A 19603-nucleotide genomic window follows, 5' to 3' on the forward strand; every position below is an offset into this window, starting at 1 on the left:
CAATATTTTAGGTATAGTCACTATTAACAAGTTGTAAAATGTTGACTTCTCGTGCTCTATTTTCAAATATTCTGTGTCTTTTCTGTTATTATTTTTCTTCTGCAGTTCATGTGCTGTACGCCTGCAGCCAGGAACATGTGTTTCCAATTATCTCAGCTTTCCATACCAGCTTTGCATTCAATAGCGACTTTTTTTTTAAGGTATAGCTCCTCCTCCCACAGAAGTTAATATTCCTCTCCTTTTTCACACAGCTAACAGCAGTGGCTCTTGATTTCAGCCTTATTTTAGAAATCATTTGATTTGAAGCTCGCCCAGACAAGAGCATTATTTTCTTCTAAACTTCTTGTACATTTTATGAGGGAAAACCAAGCTTGAACACTGAATGCATATGAACTGTTGAAGCAAGAGAGGGAAAACTGATGTCATCCAGTCTGCCTTGTAGGACATATTCTCTAGTTTCTTATACAGTGAAGAATCCAATTTGACCACTAGAGCCATAATGGGAGAAATATTAGACTGTATCCCATCCTTAGAATTCGTGCTTAGGCCTTGCAAATGAGCAACCTGTATCCAAGTAATGTGTTGTAAGGTCACAGAGTGTGATTATGACCATTTTTACATGGAGAATTAAAGCAGATAGATGTTTGTGCCTCTGTGCTGTCTTAGGACTAAAGCTTGCATTTGACTTTTCTGTGTGCAGTTCTGGATCCCACCATTTAAGAAGGACCTGAAATGAAAATAGATCCCAATCTGAGGCATAGTTCACCAAGGTAAGAGGTGTAGCCAGAGAGCGCCAGGCTGTGTTTTGCCTAAGTAGGTGTGGGGCAGTGTATGACTGGAGTAGGGTTGGTGAATGTCCCTGCGTTCTGCTTTGGGTTGGGATTAAACCAAAACACAACTAACGAGCAGTTTGAAAGTGCCCTGGGATTTGTCAGTTTAAATGAAGTTTGGGTGAGTTGACCAAGGCCAGTATAAGAGCTTGAACTCAGAATTATCCGTGAATCCGCTTAATGAATCTTCATTAACAACTCAATCTGCTTCCTAGGACTGGAGAGGGATCAGAAGGGGCAAGTCACTGGGGCAGAGTGTGGTTTGGGCCCCAGGCAACAGAAAGGCTGGTCAGAAGGTGTTAAGGTGTTTGGAATAGGTTATAAACCCCTGGTCTTTAGTCACTGAGTAACCAAAGATTGAATAAGAGATCACTCATCTGACCTCCATGTGAGGAAAAGTCACGATCCCTCGTTTGTGTGAGAAGGACCACATGAACACTGCTGAGCATCAGGACATCTGAAATACAAAGCTAGTGAGGCGGTGTGTGCAGCAACTATAAAGTAGGAAAGCAAGATGTTTAACCCAGGAAAACTCATTCAGAAAGGGGATTAATTCATATTTGCTGTTGTATGATCTCCCTCCATGGATGTATTGTGCAGCCCTGAAACAGATGTGTGATCAACACAATGCTCTGTTTGAAACCTCCAATAAAAGTGTAGCAGAGCACGAATGAGGGATCCTGGCTGAGCCAGAATGAGTGCTTGCACTGGTGAACACTCACAGAGGGACTCACAGCAAGTGAGAGTGGGATGAAGGCAGCCACCACCTCCCACAGAAGAACTGAAGGAACCTCTCCCAAGGAGAAACCTAAAGCCAGAGTGTAACCAGCCAGAACAGTGATGTGATGAAGAGAAATATGGAAATGAGACATCTGCAGAGCACATTCCTCCTTCAGGGAAGTGCTGCAGTCTCTCTGTGACAACAATATCCTCTAATCACTACTTCTCCCCAGGAACCTTTCTGGTGATGGTCCCAGGCACACTGAGGGACAGTAGTGGAGGACAAGCACTGCAGCCCTTCTGAGCATGGGATACGGCACTTTCTGGCTCATTGGATCTAACAGAGGCAACCCCACTACCCACACTGTCCTGGTTTCTCCCTGCAAAAAGTCACATCTTTCTGCAGCAGCCCCAACCTTCTGCTGGACCATCTCCTGCTCATCTAAATACTTCAGGGCCACAACAGAGCAGGCTTCTATTTTATCATTCCGCTTTATTTCTCAGTCCTGTTTTCTCATCAGCATTTGAGGGTTTGGATTTTGACAACACAAACATATGCATTTGCATAAAAATTGAATGGCCTAGTGAATTACAGTTGGGGAGGAAAAAATTGGATTTATCTTCCTTTTTGTAGACATGTTGCCATGATGGCCGTCACCTATTTCCAAAATCTGTAAATAGAATTAGAAATAACATTTTTTCATCAGTGGCTTCTCATTTTGTGCACCCCTCTAAAGCTCCCTAGGCTAATAACTCTTGTACACAGCCTATGCTGTATACAGATATACAGTGCTTTGAGCATATGAAGTTTGCAGTATTTATAACAGTGTTGACTCTCACATGTCTATGACAAGTCTCATGGCACCCATCCATACTTTTAAATGCTCAGCTTCTTGTGATAAGGGATTGACAAGAAATGTAGCACTAATTTTTATGTACACGTTTAGTCTTCTTTTGTAAAAAATAATTGCTCATATGACTTCCAAAGACTCAGATCATGAGAAGTTTTTCTTTTCTAAAAAAAATCCTGTAATAGCTAAACTGATCTGGTGATCAACTGTGGTTTGTCATAGTGTTTATTAATGTCTGGAATTCATGAGTTCTGTTTGTCATTAAACTTTTCTGCAACAAACCACTAACAACAAATTGAGGAAGTATCTTTTTCAACCATTTTTATAAAGGAAACTGGGGAAAACTTTGGTGACAAAGGAAGAAAAAGCCTCGTGTGATGCTCACAACTTGTCCAAGGTGTTCTATCAACTCAGCCCTTTCAGCACAACTGATGGCCTGGGAACCTACAGAGAATGATGCAGAGAGGCTCAGAAATTCAGATTCCCCTACACAACAGCATTTTGTTGCTACCTGGGCCCATGGTGCATAACTCAACTTATAGTAGTCTCTCAGTGTTATCTCTGGCAAATGATGAAGCCAGCAGCTATCCTCATACCATGGGGACATCTTTAGGTAGCATTTGTTTTCTTTAGTATCCTTTACTGTATATTTCTATACAGTATTTTTTGAGCAGAGCTCATTAAAAAATAATCGTTTAGACATGCCTTTGGTTTCCTCTTTTCACATGCCACATCAGTAAAAAAAAAAAATAGGGGAGAAAAAGAGGTCTATAAAAAAATTCCTCTTTTTTGCCATTGTGACAGAGAACAATGAATGAAAAAGAGAGGCAAAAAAAGGGAAATGCTCCAGTGTTTTGGGGTTTTTTCCTATTTTAAAAAAGAAAACTTTAAAAACAGTTAGAAATGAAACATGCACAGCCTCCTGTGCATTGATGCAGCCTGCAGCTACCACCAAGGGTCAAGTGCTTCTTGTCAAGGCAGTTTCTAATGCCCAGACCTTTTCGCAACGTCAAGAGGTGCTATTTGCTTAATAAATGTACAAACATGTCGTTAAACCTGTTAGAACACAGCTTCTGCTGTATTTCACTGAATGAACAGTGAGGAAAGTGGCAATGTTTCTTAGGTAATGTCAGAGCACATGGTTTGCTACTGGATGGAGGGGGCTTGGTGCTTTTCCTAGCTCTGCGTTGCCAGCAGGGATGCTGATCTCAAAAGCAAACCTTCTTCCCTGCTCATTTAGGAAGGAGCGGACTAGTAATAAAAGTGGCAGGGATTTCCAAGCAAATGTTAAAATTGAAACCCAGTGCACAAAGAGATATGTTTTGTAGCGCAGTAAGAATTCTCTAAACCAGTTAATTACAGAAGTTTTGCAAGAAAAATAGTGTTTATAGTTTATGGTAAGTTGTGTCAGTGTTTATGAAATCCTTTTGGATAGTGTTTTCTACTCATTTTCTCTAATGTTTGCTAAGTCTTAGCATATGTTGTTGTAAATCCAGATAGAGTCACAGTGTGATTGGGGAACTTTGTTTAGCGTGCCACAGTGTTTCTCTGGTATCCAGTTTCTGGTAGCTACTGAGAGAGAGGTCTGGAATGGCTGAGTGCACAGGGCTGGCCATGCTCTAAATGGAAAGTAAATTAGTTTCATGTGAATATATTAAGTCATTTTTTTCAAGAATGTAAAGCCTCCGGGTGACTGATGGGTAGAGAATGACAAAACCGGGACCAGTGATTTCTGTCTCCAAATGTTTTAATTATTCTGTTGAAGTCTTCTCAAATCCAGTAAGTAGGACAGTGAAAATTAAAGAACTGATCTTTGTTTCAAATCTACACTGGAAAAAAAAATTCCTAACTATTATAATGATAAGGTTTGTCATTGAAACATGAAAAATAACAGAGCTTGGGGCCTCATAGGTTAATGATAACTTTCTCAAGAATTTTGTTCACAATCTCAATAGTGATTCCATGTGCTTTATCTTTCACATACATAGATAAACCCTTTTAATCTTTAATTAACTGATTTGTCTTAATTCCATAGCTGTAGAGTTCTTTTGGAAGAAGTGAGAATTTCATTATCAGCTCTAGGAATACACAAAGTTACATCCTGGGTATATAGAGCAAGTGATCAGAAAGCTCAGATGTTGTGGATACGTGAACGGTGGATGTGGTAGAGGGCTTTTTTCCAATTTAAAAGCAAGCACCTTGACATCTGTACCGAGTAAGGCCACTGGCTTTTTTTTTTTTTTCCTCAGGTGATGGGGGATTTTTTGCAGCTGCTGTGTCCTTTCAAGACTCTTTATCCACTTTTTACCTCCCATAACTCTGCTGACCTGAGTTTGAAGCCTTCTCTCTACTTCATTTCTGCTGAAATGTTTCTGTGTGGTTTATTATTTTCAGCTTCATTATTTTGCCTACCATGCTGTTCCTGTTCTCCCTTTTAGCAAGACTGGCAATAACAATTTTCTGCAGAGTTCTCAACAGAAATTTCTCATCAAATGAAACTTCTCTCAATAAGTACAACCTTTTTTTCAACTTATTTTTTAACTAGAAAAATGGAAAAGTATAATACTTTTTATGGTTCTGCATGGAAGTTGTTGGAGATGTTTTATAAACTGATAGTTTCCATTGAATATACCGATTAATTTTTTTACCCCCTTTGAAATTTTTCTAAACAAACAAAACAGTTTCACAGTAAGCACTTGCTCTTCTGCTTGCAGTCTATTGAAGGTGCCTGGGGGATGCTGGTCTTTTTAATTATTGCTTTATCCCCTCTCACCTTGACCTAACTGTGCCCTGGTAGGGAATGTTTGCCTACCTCTAACTGATTTACAGCAGATGTTAGTGGTAATAAATTATATCCCACTTCCCCCAGCTCCCTTTTTCTTTTTTCTAGACTGCTTGAATGTTTTCAAATGAAAAGTCTCTCAATCTTAAAAGGCTTTTTTTTCCCCCAAATGAATATTTTGAAGGTTTATGTTTATTTTCTCTCCCCCCACCCCATCCTGCCCCCAGTTACTCTGAAAAGCAAAGGCTGCATTTCATTCCCTTTCTTAATTTTTGCTTTCCTTTTGCTACTGGAAAGAATGGCACTTAGGGGAAAATATAAGAAAAGGAAAGGTGAAAAATACCGTGACAACAGAAGAACTTCTATGGAAAAAAAGTGAATAACTGAAATAGCTCACTGGCAGAGCACATGGAACATGGAGAAAAAAAAAACCCAACGTTCAACCCTGACATGTTTTAATTTTTCCCTGTTTTTCCACCAGTTCCCTCCTGACATCACCAAGCAACCATTTGGTCCCTGTTTCATGCAGCACGTGCTAGGCCAGCCAGATGACTTCATGGCTCGCAAGTCAAGTATTTGTTCTACCAGCACAGATGCAGCTACCAGAGCTCCATCCATGCTCGCAGGAACCAACCTCCATCACCAGCCTTGTGCTTCCTAAGAAATAGCAGGAGACTGACTGGGAACATGAGGGCCCAACTTGAAAGATATTTCCTAAGTCAGAATTAGGCTGGAGACCAGAGGAGAGTTCCTGAGGCAGGGATGCCCCCAAATCCCAATTTTCTACCCCAATTCTGCTGCCAGCCTCCCTGCAGTGTCACCTGGCCAACCCCATAGAGCAGGTATGATGTCCAAGCCTGGCCACTATCTGGGAATGCTGTAACCAGTGTTGGTTTGCCAGAGCTTCTGTCCATGACATAATAAACAGAAACATCATGTAAACAGCAGAAGGTGCTGAAGGAAAACTTTTCTTATAGTGCTCCTATTTTGTTCCTAGCAGGGACCTTAATATAATGATACAGGTTAATATTGCATGTGGGACTTACACTAAGGCTATTTCAGATGAGGAAATTGTCAATGCCTTAAGCAAGGGCACCAGTTGGTGGATATTACCTCTGTGTCTAATTACTTCCACCAGCAAACTGCAAAGTGAAATTCAAGGTACTAATTTATTTGTTTATTTATTTATTTAATTTGTTTATTTTATTTATCTATTTATTTATTTATTTCTATGAAATCCTAGAAGAATCAGAAAATCTGAAGACATGATGTTTTCTTTTCAAATTGTTTTAGGCAGGACTGTCCCAAAAAGTCAAGTTTCAGGGAGAAGAAACATTTTTGGAAGTGGACCCTTTCCTTAGGAGTCTGCAACCTCTAAAAAGCAGAGAAGCCTGAAATTGTTCTCCTACAGAAAATACAGTGAAGTCCTTCCCCATCCTGCAAACATGCAGTGGCTTAATTGTGTGTGTCTGTGTGCTCATAATCCTATGAATTTGAATTTGGCAATTCTCACATAAACTTCACTTTATTAATTACATCTGTGGGAGCAAAGGGTCAGCTCTATGAAATATTATTGCTTCTGCTTGCTTTTGTAACTAGCTAAGAGCTTTATGTTAATAGTGTAACCAAGGTAGAACATATCAAAGAAACAAATTAAGACACAAGACACAAAGAGCAAAGTCTACATTCTGAAAACAACCAACCTAACAGGCTTCATCTTAATTTTACTAGAAACTGAAGGGTTTGTTCCTCAGTTCGTAGAATTATACAATGGTTTGGGTTGGAAGAGGCCTTAAAGGTCTCTTTAGTTCCAGACCCTCTGCCATGGAACTACATTCCTTCACAAAAGGGCATAAAGGGAGTTTCCAAACTCCCCCTGTTACTTTAGGTAGTTTCTCCCTACAATTACTAAGGTGGAGGGCAGGGTTGGGGAGAGGGGTGGAAGTCCCCACTGCACATCCCTGGAGTAAACCATCGCAGTCAGCTGTACAAATCTTTGTGTTACAGCAAAAGGGAGGTGGAAAAAACCATGTAAAACTAATTCGGGACTACCAGGCAGCCACAGTCAGTGGCACATGGGAGTTCGGCAGGTTGCCCTGCTGTGTCAGGGCTCAGGGTGCATCTCCTTCTCAGAGGATGTTCTAAATAAAACATCACTGTGTAGAAATCAAGGGAGGAAAACATCCTCGCCAGAGCGCTGAGAGAAGGAGAGGGCAGGGTTGAATGCAGGGCTGCTACTCAGACTTCTGAGCGCTCAAGCTTTGGAGCCCCCCGGGCAGCTTGTGTTTCCAGGCATCTCACATCGCAGATCTGATTTCAGGCTCAGCCACGGGCAGGCAATGGGTTAACGGGGGACGCAGCACGTTAACTGTATCTGTGGAGATTATGGCATGTTTATCCAGTGTTCAGATTTCCTGTCTGAGTGTTTGGATTTCCTGAAATCCCTGCTATCAGCCCAAGTGCTGTCCACTGAGCAGACCTTTTTTTCTCTCTCTCTTTTTTTTTTTTTCCCCTCTCCCCCTTTTTTTTTAACTTTGCTCACATGGTAGGTTTTCCTTCCTGCTCTCTTTCCAGTTGTAGTGCCTGTGTCTCCTCACCAGTCAGGACATTTATGGATGCAGATCAACACTCTTAGACTCCAGAACTCCGAGGACTGTCGTACATTGGATTTCCTTTCTATCATTATTATTTTATTTCAGTTTATCTTATCATTTTGTGGCAAGAAAACATGAAGAAACATGCTGTTTTTCAGCTGCCCATGGGAGAATATGTTTTAGTCTGAGATGGAATAATGGCCTTAGGCTTGAGGAGCAAATCTGGAATGGGAATTCAGACTGCACACGTCCTGGTGAGTTACAGCGCGTCGGGGCTGAGAGTGGCTGGTAATGAGCAGCAGAGACAGGGACAAAGGCTGAGCCCGTCCATTCAATGTGGCTGCGGAGCAAACTGTAAAAAGCAGATGGGTGAAAGCTGAAGTCGGAAATTTTTCCAAAAAAAAACAACTGAAGTCCATTTTTAGTTCCTAAAAATACACGCTGCTCTACATCCCAGATAATGCCTAGGTAGCAAAATGCGTAAGGCCAGAATCTGTGAGTCCTTACTCATGTCAGTAACTTTTACTCGCATAAACAACCTCAGTGGCTTTAAAATGAGCTCATGTAAGAAAGGACTTGCAGAATGGGCCCCACTTTGTAAATTGCAATGTCTCACTCTCAGCAAAAAATAATCTGAAAAGTAAAATGAGCATTTTCTAAGTGTCTTTGCATGTTTCCTCAGCCTTTTATGTTTTATTGTCGATCCAGATTTACGTTTTAAGAAGCAACCATGTGCCAACTATTTGTCCTATTGTCTCTTAAATAAGTTTGCAGTAGGACTGACAACTGTATTCCATGCAGAAACGTTCCGGGAGGCCAGGAAGGGGCTTTCTGTTGTTGGAGGGAAAATGCTGAGTGTTATGCTGCTCTGAATGAACTGGAAAGCTGAATTCAGACATGGGGCTTGGCTTAGCAATGGTTTTAGCTTCATTTTTGGATGTGAGAGTTCATGATGGCATTATCTGCCTTAGGTGGTTTTAGTTAACCACAGTCACAAATGCAAGGAGTTGATCAGTCTCTAAATCACTGACTCAGAATTTGAAAAGAAAAAAATCTTCTTTTCAGGCCTCTTTCAAGCAGATTTCATTGCTGGCACCCATAGAAGTGTTGCTGGAGTAAGATGTGGAAGATAAAGCTTCATCACTGTTGCAACTTTTGTTCTGTCCCATAGCTGGAGGCTGTGGTTGTGCTGAACATTCCTGAGCTGCTCATTGGAGCCAGTTCAGGGATTTGATTCTCTAATTGTAAGGGAAAAGTTTGATTCAGACCTTGCTTAGATGTGAGGAAACATCTATAGGAAAACCAGCTTTCTATAGTAATTTTACTTTAGCTCTGATTTTCCTCAGACTATTTAGTAAGTCCTGAATTCTGGTGTATAATGTTGCATGTCAAACAAAAGACTTTAATATTTAAATTTTTGGGGTTTAGTAGGACAGAATACTTTCCTTTTTTATATACCAGTGAAGGGAAAGTGCCATTTTCCAAATCCTTTGCAAAAGCTTCCAGATCTGAAGTTTTAAACTAATGGCCTGATGTGCCAGCTTTCCATACAACCCTTTGAATGTGATCCTGCTGCTCATCTTCAAGGTTTACTTTGCTATCAGTGGAAAGTTTACAAGAACAGCCAGACCAAACTCATGTCTTGTCTGCCTGCTAGCCTTCAGGAATTCAGTTTTAATCATTAACATGGGGCAACCCTGAAACTGATGGCACTTTACGCATTGAAAGGACAGTGCTTCCTGTGTATGCAGGTTGTACCCTCATTGTAGTGGATTGACTGTCAAAAATGAAAGGGGGGCCAAGGAACCCCTCACTGAGTTAGACTGGACCTGCCTTGTGGTTAACATGCAGTTTGATGGTCTGTGGTCATGGATGCAACCAAACTGGCAGCAGCAGAAATGTGCTCCTCTCAAAGCTGGAAGAAGTCAAATGTCACCAATGACCCACTAACTGCAGAAAATACAAAGTAAAGATGAGAAGTCAGGGAAAATATTAAAGACTCATCTAGATCTACCCAAATTTCCCATCTTTGGAAATTCTGTTGACTTTCTGATGAGCAAGATGCTTGGGACTAGTTCGGTTGTGGGATTTTACCCCCTTTTCTGCAGGGCTGTCAGAACTTTTCTGGTTTCAGCCAGGTTGGGAATGCTGTGGGAATAGCTTTTCTGATGGTATTTTGGTATTTCCTCTTCTGCTCACACCCAGAGCAGGAAGTGCAGAAGCACAACCTTCAGCTCATTGTGTACGTGTTTCTTTTTATAAACGTGAATTCTCTGCCCGCCCCCCTCCTTTTTTTTTTTTTGTGATAGCCCTTACATAGGATTTTTTTATGCCTTTTCACAAAACTATACCAAGCACTAAGTAGTTCCTTAATAATTCCTTAATAAGTGATAATTAAATTAGTTTTTAACTATGTAAGTGCAATATTCCCAATCAGCTACCCACAGCCAACAATGTTAATATAACAATAACCCCCAGTAGGGGCTTCTGCTGAACCTTCAGCAGCATGAGGACTAACTCATAACCAAGACTTATCTACTCAGTTGACCATGAAAATATTCTGCAAAAGGTCTTTTTTTTTTTTTCTTTTTGTAACCCACCACAACCATTAAACTCTGTAAGATTAGACTCTTCATGCTTTAATGTTCCTTCTCTCACTCATTTTCTTTTTCTGCATCAGTGAGGAGGTTCAACTCATACGCCCTCACTCCATGTGTCCAACTCACTCACCATCACGGCTGCCAGTCCTCCTGCCTTTCTTGCTGTTGTTGGCAAGTATGGATAAACAATTTTGACAGGTACAGAGTCCTGCAGAGCTAACTTCATACACACAGTGATGTTTGACTGCTCAGATGATAAACTAAAGCTGAGGAACTAAACCACTTTCACCAAAAATGTTTTCCACATCCAAAGCTTTTAACCCCTCCTTTTTATGCAGTTTTCCACAAAAAGCAAAGGATTCGATTTTGTTTCATACCTGAGAAAGCAGATCACATTTGGATTGCAGTTTTAGCCTCAAGAATCCCTTAGCCACCTTGTATTGTCTTTAATCTGCCATTTTATAAATGAAAATAAAATTAAGATGGATCCTAAAGATTCACTCTCGGTACCACTACATGAACAGCTCTGCCAGTCGTGTTTGGCAACTGTCCCCATGCTGGATTGTGTTTGTAAGACAATTTGCTCTCCAGCATCATAGTCCTCAAAAATACAAGGAAATGCAAGCAAAGGGAAGTTAATTTACTTCACTTAAACCCTCTGTAATTTAAGAAGATTTAAGCAGAGGCAATGGAATTACTGAGGGGATTTGAGTTCTGTGTTTGTATTGGGGTGTTTCTTTTTTCATTGGTGTTGGCTCCAAGTCTCTCTCTTGGGCTTTGGGGAGTTGCAGTGTTCCAGGGAGAGGGCACAAGGAGAGGGAGGGAAACAACTATGTGGGCCATTATTTCAGAAACTGATTAGCATCAGGGCTCAGCCTAGACCACGCTCCTCCCATGTGGCACCCACGAGCCAAGCTCCATCCCTGCTGAAGACAGTGAACTGTGAAACTCCTTGCTCAGTCCCCCTAAATCCCAAAGCTGGGTTCAGCCCCACCAAGTGATGCTTTTAGTGTATCCTCCTCTATCTCGACTGGAGTTAACAAAATCCATGTGTCTCTGTGAGTCAGCAGAAAAGTATTCGGTTTTTATAAGAGTTAAGGGACATGGGATAGGGCAATGTCAAAGCACAGAAGTCTTCCCCCAGCTTGGCTCTTTCACATCACGCACACACAGAGGAGGTTGCATTTTCAACTCCTATTCACCAGACAAGCTGATTTACACTAGCACAGGACGTGGCCTGTGGGGTACATGGCCACGGCTCCCGAACAAGGCTCCTTTCATCAGCAAACAAATGTGCATCAAATGGGCATCAACCAGCACACACCATGGTGCAGTAGCTGCTGGCAGTTGGGAAAGTTGAAAGAAAACTCTATTTTCTTCTCATCAAAAGCAAAATGAGGAAGCCTCCCCTCTCCCCTTCCTCCCCCAACACTACCACCCTGGCTGGAGCGAGTTGATACATAGGTATTTGTGTGGGGGTTTGTTCTCAGTGGTTAACCACATAACAATTTGAAGCATGTGGCTAAATCAAAAGAAACTGCCTTTAAACATTTTCAGGCTGTAATTGTGTTGGAGAGAGTAGAAGCCCGGCTGGGGGCTGCTGGCCACCCTGGGGGCTGCAGCAGGAAGCCTTGAACATCCCAGAGCAAGGTCCCGTGAAGAGGGGGAAAAAGCTGATTTTATGTCTAAGAACTTCTTGACAATGTTCTGTAGCCAGGGCCAGATGTTTCCAACTCCTGTTTCGTGTCTTTACTTGGTGTGCCAGGGCGAAATGCCTGAAAAGAAACAAAATAGAGGGAAGAGAGGTGGCAAAAAGTGGGAGAGTGTTCCGGCACACCACTTTCATAAATAAAGCCAGAGGAAAAATAACAAACAAATTGGAGAAGTTTTGCTGTGAAGCCGAGCGCACCTGAGACTGCTGTGTTATCCCTGGTGGAAGGAGGGAGAGGTGGGTGGTGTGTGTTGGAGAGCCAGACTTGGGGGGAGGGCAAAGAACAACCCTGTTTGAGATTGGTAAAATGCCTCATTAGAGCTTCTCCATCCCTCAAATGTGAATTTGTTGGACAGGGAGGAAAGACTAGAGAGATATGGGGGAATAAGGTGAGCAGTTGTGCTTGTGTAGGGTAAAGGTTCCAGCACCTGCATGATGCCTCAGTGCTCCTTATCCCAGAGCTGGGGGGCTAATGCTAACATCCAGTTTTAAAGAATTTTGGGCTTAATGAAGACATAAAACTGAAGATTGTAACATCTCCCCATGGGAGAAGCTGTCCATGAGACATTCTGCCAGTGGTTTGTGACTCCCTAAAGTCATGGGCTTTTAATTGACATCTGATCCAGTGCATCCTCAGTCCATGATTAGGACAGCCTTGGTTACACACAGACACAATCCTGAGTGATCATTGCACAAAAAAAAGAGGGAAATCAATCTTCTTCACCCAGCTGCAAGCCTCACTTATAATTTAGCAGGTAAAAATACCACATCTATACAATCACTAGAATGGTCCCTGATCTGGGAAAGTAAATGACTTTTGGAGTATGGCCTGAAGGTTGAAAACTCAACCTGATTTGGAGAAAAGGCAAATAAGGCCTTGCCAAATCTTCTCTGCTGGTTACAGTGACTGAAGCTGTAGCCTTGTGACACGGGGATTAGATGGGATGGGATTGCAGTTAGAAATTGAGCTGTGCCCCAGAATCCCAGGAGGACTTGCAACCCCATGCATCCCTCCATATCTATTCTCCAGTCTGGGGAGAAAAGAAATCAGCTTTTAGTTAGTGGCTGAACAACACCCCTGGGACTGCCACCTTCTAGCACTGAATTATGATGTAACCACTGCAGGCACTACCTAGACCAGCAGCAGGAGTAGTGTGGCTGGCTCCCACTTATTTTTTTTCATCTCTGCAGTAGCCAGAAGGGAGCAGGTACGTGGGGAATGCAGGGTACATGGTTGATGTCCTCCTGAAAACTATGGTGGAAAGGAGAGGAGGGAGATGTCTCCTGCCACGGCTGGCACAGCTGCATGTCCTTTTTATAGCAGTTGGCCAAATGCCTAGAAAGCAATTTTGTCCTGGCCAGAACTGCCAGACAGAGAGGCAGCAGGACATTTCAGGTGCTAGGACAAGCCTTATGGTGTCTAGATTCAGCATAGCACCAAACCCTTAGCATAGTACTATGATTCTGTATAGGAATATAAAACCACCTGAGCCAACACTTCAGGATCCTGTCTCCCGTAGTGGCTGGCACACGTAGGATACAACAGCTGAACAGGGAGAACGTGTAGCGATAGATCCCCAGATTATGGCCCTGGAGATTTCTCATCTGGAGGACTTTCTGAGCCAGAGCTCATAGTTAAGATGTACTTGTCCTGCAGATATTTGCAACGTGGATTTGTAGGCTTTTTCCTACTCAAGCTAATAGACATTTTAAGTATCAGTTTAAAAAAAGGCTTTTATGGGTACACGAGATTGGTAGACAAATATGAGTAGACAAATTAATGGAAGGAATTTTGTCCTGAATTTACAGGTATTAAATCATTACTGACAGTGAGGTTACAATCCTAGTTTCCTAGCTGATTTATAGTAGTGTTACAAACTGAATTTTGTGGAAATATTCCAGATTTATTTCTGAGTAAATAAGATTATGCTAGCACCATGGAAATCTAATGCTTATTGTATCTAATTTAGCATGGAACTATATTGCTACTCTCCTTATGCATTAAAATCCAAGCAGTTCAGTATTCACTAAATTAATATGCTTACTGATGTATTCATTTACATAATGGCATATTTGTCATAAAATGTGTAAGACTGCATTCTCTGCTGATGTAGGATACTGCTCTATCCATCTGATAAGAGGCAGGCTGTAGTTGCACGTCCTTTAATAATTATTTCAGCAGGTGTCCTTTTATTCCTGTTCATAATTAGTAGCTCAGTACTTAGCAAAGCTTGTCAGGATCAGAAATTCCTACAACTGAGTAGTTATCTGTATTCATGAACAAATAGGACCTCTACCTTGGTAGAATAATTTCTGCAGATATTTTAAAATAATTAAGGTATTTAATACTAACAGGTATCATAATTCTACATTAAGTGTAGAGCTTTTGAATTATTATCAACCACCAGGATATAATTCCGATGTTACATTTAGCCAAAATCCCAGATCTCACATGTCATTTGTAATTTTTATTTTCTGTGTTTATGAATTTGGGGTTGAGAAGGAGCTATTATACTGTGCTATTGACCAGGATGGGGTTAAAAATAGACTATCCAAGATGATCTACAACTGGTATTTGTTCTCACTACCTAGACAAATGGGATTTGGCTCAGTGGAAACATATTTCCTTTCTATTGAGAATATTAGACTTAAAGGGCGTCAGTAGCAGCAGGAACAAGGATAAAAAGGTGATTGTAAGTCATGTGCTGGAGCCATACAACAGCCTACTTGACACCTGGTCTGAATTACAGAAATCTCTAGATGGTTGAGATTTATGTTTTTCTTCCCAGAGTTCCTTGGAGGCTCGGAACAGTAATTATGGTGTTTCCCCCACAGGGTGGTATATACATGTCTGCACAGGGTATATCATAAACTCCTACGCTTCATCCCTTCCATTGCCTTTGAGCACAGAGAACAGCCTGGCTGTAAGGCTCCTCTTCAGCCAGAAACATCCTTTCCCCAAGGATCATTTCTAACATTAATTCTGCCCATTTCAAGGTTTCCCAAACAGACTAAGCGCTAAGCTCTAAGCATCTCCTTCTCAAGGTTGGGGTGCGCAATAGGTTCATGTCCTGTGAGTCATATGAGCAGTGTCCTAAGCAAAGCCCTCCAACAGCTACAACTTGAGCAAGGGAGCTAGGCTTTGAAGTAAACTCCTGACATAGATTTACACTATTAGATTAGGCACAAGAGGGAACGTGACCCTAACCGGTAAGATCAGGTTTAGGCTGACCTTAAGGAAAGCAAAGAGCCTTAGACAACACTTTTCCACAATCCTGGTGCTGAAAAACACCTTATAATTTAAGGGAACCTTATCTGTGTTGTGATTTGCATCCTGGGAGAAAAAAGTAACTTATATCATGGAAATTCATACTATTCAAATGGAATTTAAATAATGTGTTACTGAGAACTCTGCAATACCCATAGCCTGTCTCTGTGAGTGAGACTGAAGTAATTGCACTGTGTGTGTATGCGTCCCCCTGAGATTTTGAGTCCTCCCCAGCCAAGACAGGTGGAGGCACAGAGGACTCAAGAGCTCCTACACACTTTGTAAAAACAGGCAGACTGCTAGAAGAGAAACACAGTGCTTGAAACCTCTAACTACCTCCTCCCCAAGGGAAAAGCCAAAACTACTGTGAGACAAAAGAGAATTTCCATGGGAGTGCAGTGCTGTGCTCCCCACAACCCAGGAGAAAAACTTCCACGAGCATTTGCCCCTCCAGGCTGCCCATATGGGGCTTCAGAGTTCCCAAATCTTCTTGGTGTTCATCCAAACCTGGGTATGCCAGCATGGCTTTAGGAGCAACAACATTTAGGTGAAATGCACTTGTTGTCTGAGTGCTTAAATTCTCTCTCCTTGGGAGAAACACCTTCTTTCCATTAAACAGGCCATTAAATCACCATGTTAATGCAAAAAAGCATTTCCTGGGGATAATAATATCCTAACACCAGTATTGCTTGCACACTAGTGCTGGCTGCTAGTACAGTGGCAACATTGTGCTTAGACAAGTGATACCAGGAGAGGACCCTGTCTGCTAAAGCTGGACATTGTAGGTAAAAGCTTAAATCAGTAATTTTCAAAAGCTGATTGCCTAAAATTCAGAATGTTAGCTCATAACAAAGTTCTGGGTAGATTATTTCAATGTCCTTTTGAAAGCGAGGTCAGTTATTTCAGTCCACTAATTAGGGTTTCGGTAGACAAGAGTTTAGTTCTTCCTCTGGAGTTTCCCAGTGAAGGACAATGTAAATCCATCCTGAGCTGAGGAACATTTGTTTTTATAATTAAAGGCCTATTCTAAATAAATACCATCAGCTGGGCCAGGCTGTTGAAGACAAGTCAATTTGCATCTTGCAGAAAGACACTGGGGTCCCTTCAGAAAGTGAACGTAGATGAGAAAGAAACTGAGATGCCCAGAAAAGACAGGTCAGTGCTTTTGCTCCTTAGCACCTCCGGCCATCTGCAACATAAATGAGTTTACCAGGTTAAGTAGGAGATGAGTGGTGGTCACAAATACTAGAACTGAGCAGTATCACTCAGCTCCTACTCCAGAAGCAAACTGCCTCCCAAGCAAACTGGCTTTGCTCTGGTTCCTACAGATAGAATGCAAAGGAGGAGGAACGATTACAGTGACCAGGCAGCATCTGTGTGAACACTGACAACACCCTCTGGTCTCGACACTAGTTATCACCAGAAAATATGCTTCTGCTTTGTCCTGTCTTGTGCATGACAGAAGCAAACAAAATACTTGTTTCCTGAAAAGGAAATAGGTTTATTCTGGAATGTGCTGGGCAGTTCAGGTTCTTCTAAGTACTGAAGGATATATATGTGGGATTTCAACACTTTTAACCCCTCCCAGGATATTTGTGCAATATCAGTTGTGACAGTTACTGCATGGTTTTCGCAGCTAACGGTAGACCTGATGTAAGGAAAGCTGGCCTCATTTGTGCTGTTAATGTAGTCTTTCTTAGAAGCAGAAGCTATTTGCAAGATCATAACTTCCCTCATAGACACTATTTTTAATTGGGGAAGAGTTTTCTCAGAGGAATAATAGTCTTACTTCTGTTCACATCTGCGCAGTATTTTCCTGATCAGGAGATCAAGAGAAGGAGGATCTGAACAGCTGCTTCTCTAAGTAATAATGAACAGAGAGCTGTGCAGTAAATCATAACGTGCAATGAAATAAAAAACAAAATTTGGCTGGAGACTAATGGTTGGAATGGGTCTTATTGAATTAAATTGGATCAGATGTTCCCTGGAAAAAAAATCTCAGATAGATTCACAATGCTCTATGGTATTGGTATTGTTTTTCACAAAGGAAGATTTAACTTGAATGTTTTGTAACTACTAACAATTTCTAGGCCTTGCTGAGTGGTCTTGGAGGCTTGTGGGAGAGGACATGCACTGGCTGGCTGGAAATCATGGTCCCATCAGGCAGTGGAGTGGACTGACCACTGAGCCTCCCCAATACACAGTGCCACAAACTTCTCAAGTGTTACAGGGGGCATTGCATTTTTACAAGATAGGAGGGCTGACTTCAGTTCCCACGTCCAGGGGCAGATTCAAGATTACAGGTCTGCTGTAGAGACGGACAACCCCAAAGCTATGCTCACAGCCCAACTGCACCTCTGGTGTTCCCTGTTAGGTGCTTTAGGTGCCTCCTTCTTTCTGTGTCTTCTGTTAACCTACTTTTAAGTGTCCAGCCTTCCAGATGTGTAATGAGACATATAGGCAGCTGACTCAGGCTTTTGAATTCTCCCAGGGACTAAGGCACTCTAAACCTACCCTTGGTTTGATATTTCAGTGCCAGATTTGCTTGTGACTCCAACTTAAGCAGCAAAACATTTGCACTTCAATCACTGCTCACTGAAGAAACCGACCTAAAACTGTAAACCAGTGATGGGAACTGACACCTCCCGTTGGTGCCAGTGGTTTTTCTAATCAGAGATGTCTCTTGTCTCGTCAAGATCGAGACTCAGGTCATTAATATGTCAGAGGAAGGAAACCAAGGCTGCAGAAATTGCCACTGATTGTGCTAGAAATACCAAAACTCTTTCCCCTTTAATTAATTTGCTGAACTGCAAGTGAAAGAGACCCACAATCCGACAGATCAGAAGGCCCACCTTGGTAGGTGTGATGCTGAAGGGAGTGCACACACCTGCCTCTTGCCTGTGCTCAGGCATCTGGCAGATCTGCAGTGCTGGGTTTGGTGACTTTGCCTTATTAACTCAGGTTCCTTATGCTTTTGTAAAAAATGGACTTCACAACAGTTGCCTAAAGCCAGAAAAAGAGGAGCAAGGCTACGTTATTAAAACCCAGAATGCAACACCATTTTAAAATTCATCAAAGTGCTTAGAGGAAACTCTCCAGAGACTGGGGACTTAGTCATCCCAGGCTTCTTCAGCTCATTTAGATAATTGCCCCTTGAAATAGTTGTCTTTCTTTTTTTTTTCCCCCTCTTTTTCTAGCAAGCAGGCAGCTCAGCTCCACAGCTGCAGAAGGCCAAAAGAAACCTCAAGATTTCCACCATGCACATCTTTACTTTCTATAACATGAGCCAACCACATCCAAGTACATACAAAATACTCATCTCACTGCCACTTCCAGAGATATCAGCAACACTTTAGCCAGTTTAACTAACTAATGCACTGGTAAAATTAATTTTTAATTAAGTGATTTATTAAATAAAAAGTGGTGTTTAGAAACAATAATGTGTGAGTTATTCAGTATTTTAACTACCCTCAGGCCTGGAGACACTCAGTCTCAGTGCTTTCCTACCTTCTTGAAAACTATATGATCTGATTGCTGGTGTCTCTGTATAAATTCATGCTGTCACCAAGACAGGCAGCCCAAGTACTGTCACGTGAGCTTGAGCAGGAAACTGATACAAATGAAACTGAAAAAAGAGGTTATTTTTCAGCTGCGTCATTCCGTTGGTAAAAATATAAAACTTACATGACAACATATAGTTTTATTGTGGGTTCTTTGTGCAACTTCTACCCAAGAAAATCTAAAGATCAGTACAACTTCCCATTAGACTGCCACTGGAAAATACATCAGCATCCATTATAGTACACCAATAGGGACTTTTTCCTGGGGTTTTCCCTTAAAAGTTTTGGGATTTTTTTCTTTTAAATTTGTTTTCTTCCTCCTAATATTTCTTATTGACTGTAGAATTAGAGGTACAGTCTTTTATCTGCCCATACAGTCTTGTATCTGAACCATCTAGTGTAGTTCAGGCAGAAATAAGAAGTCTCTGCTGCAGTGCACTTAGGAGATGCAGCATCTTTGGGGTAGGTGTCTATCTCTGGGCTCAGCACCCTGCTCTCTCTCTTTTAGTCAGTAAAATGAAAGAAGCAGTTTAGGCTGTGATTCATCTGACTTTGTAGACATCTACTTTAGTATCACTGTTTTAAACATCTGCTTCTGTAGGATGAGGTGAACTGCACCCTATTTTCACTTGTCTGTATTTACTGTATCAACAGTAACAATAAAAGGAGCCTGGAGTGAGCAGCCCA

The 19603-nt window shown here is 41.7% G+C and overlaps 1 protein-coding gene and 1 long non-coding RNA gene across 6 annotated transcripts in view; one reads left to right on the forward strand and one right to left on the reverse strand.

Annotated features, from left to right (window-relative positions):
• LOC126639536 (uncharacterized) overlaps positions 1-19603 on the reverse strand; it is a 105496-nt gene that overhangs the window by 68807 nt on the left and 17086 nt on the right. The gene's annotated exons all lie outside the window — the stretch shown is intronic.
• Positions 7816-19603, forward strand: part of ASAP1 (ArfGAP with SH3 domain, ankyrin repeat and PH domain 1) — a 147942-nt gene continuing 136154 nt past the window's right edge. Inside the window, 1 exon segment of the mRNA XM_050313880.1 lies at positions 7816-8031. The gene's annotated coding sequence lies outside the window, so the exon portion shown is untranslated.

Source organism: Myiozetetes cayanensis, unplaced genomic scaffold (assembly GCF_022539395.1).
Source record: "Myiozetetes cayanensis isolate MyiCay16 unplaced genomic scaffold, myiCay2020 scf1, whole genome shotgun sequence".
NCBI lineage: Eukaryota > Metazoa > Chordata > Aves > Passeriformes > Tyrannidae > Myiozetetes > Myiozetetes cayanensis.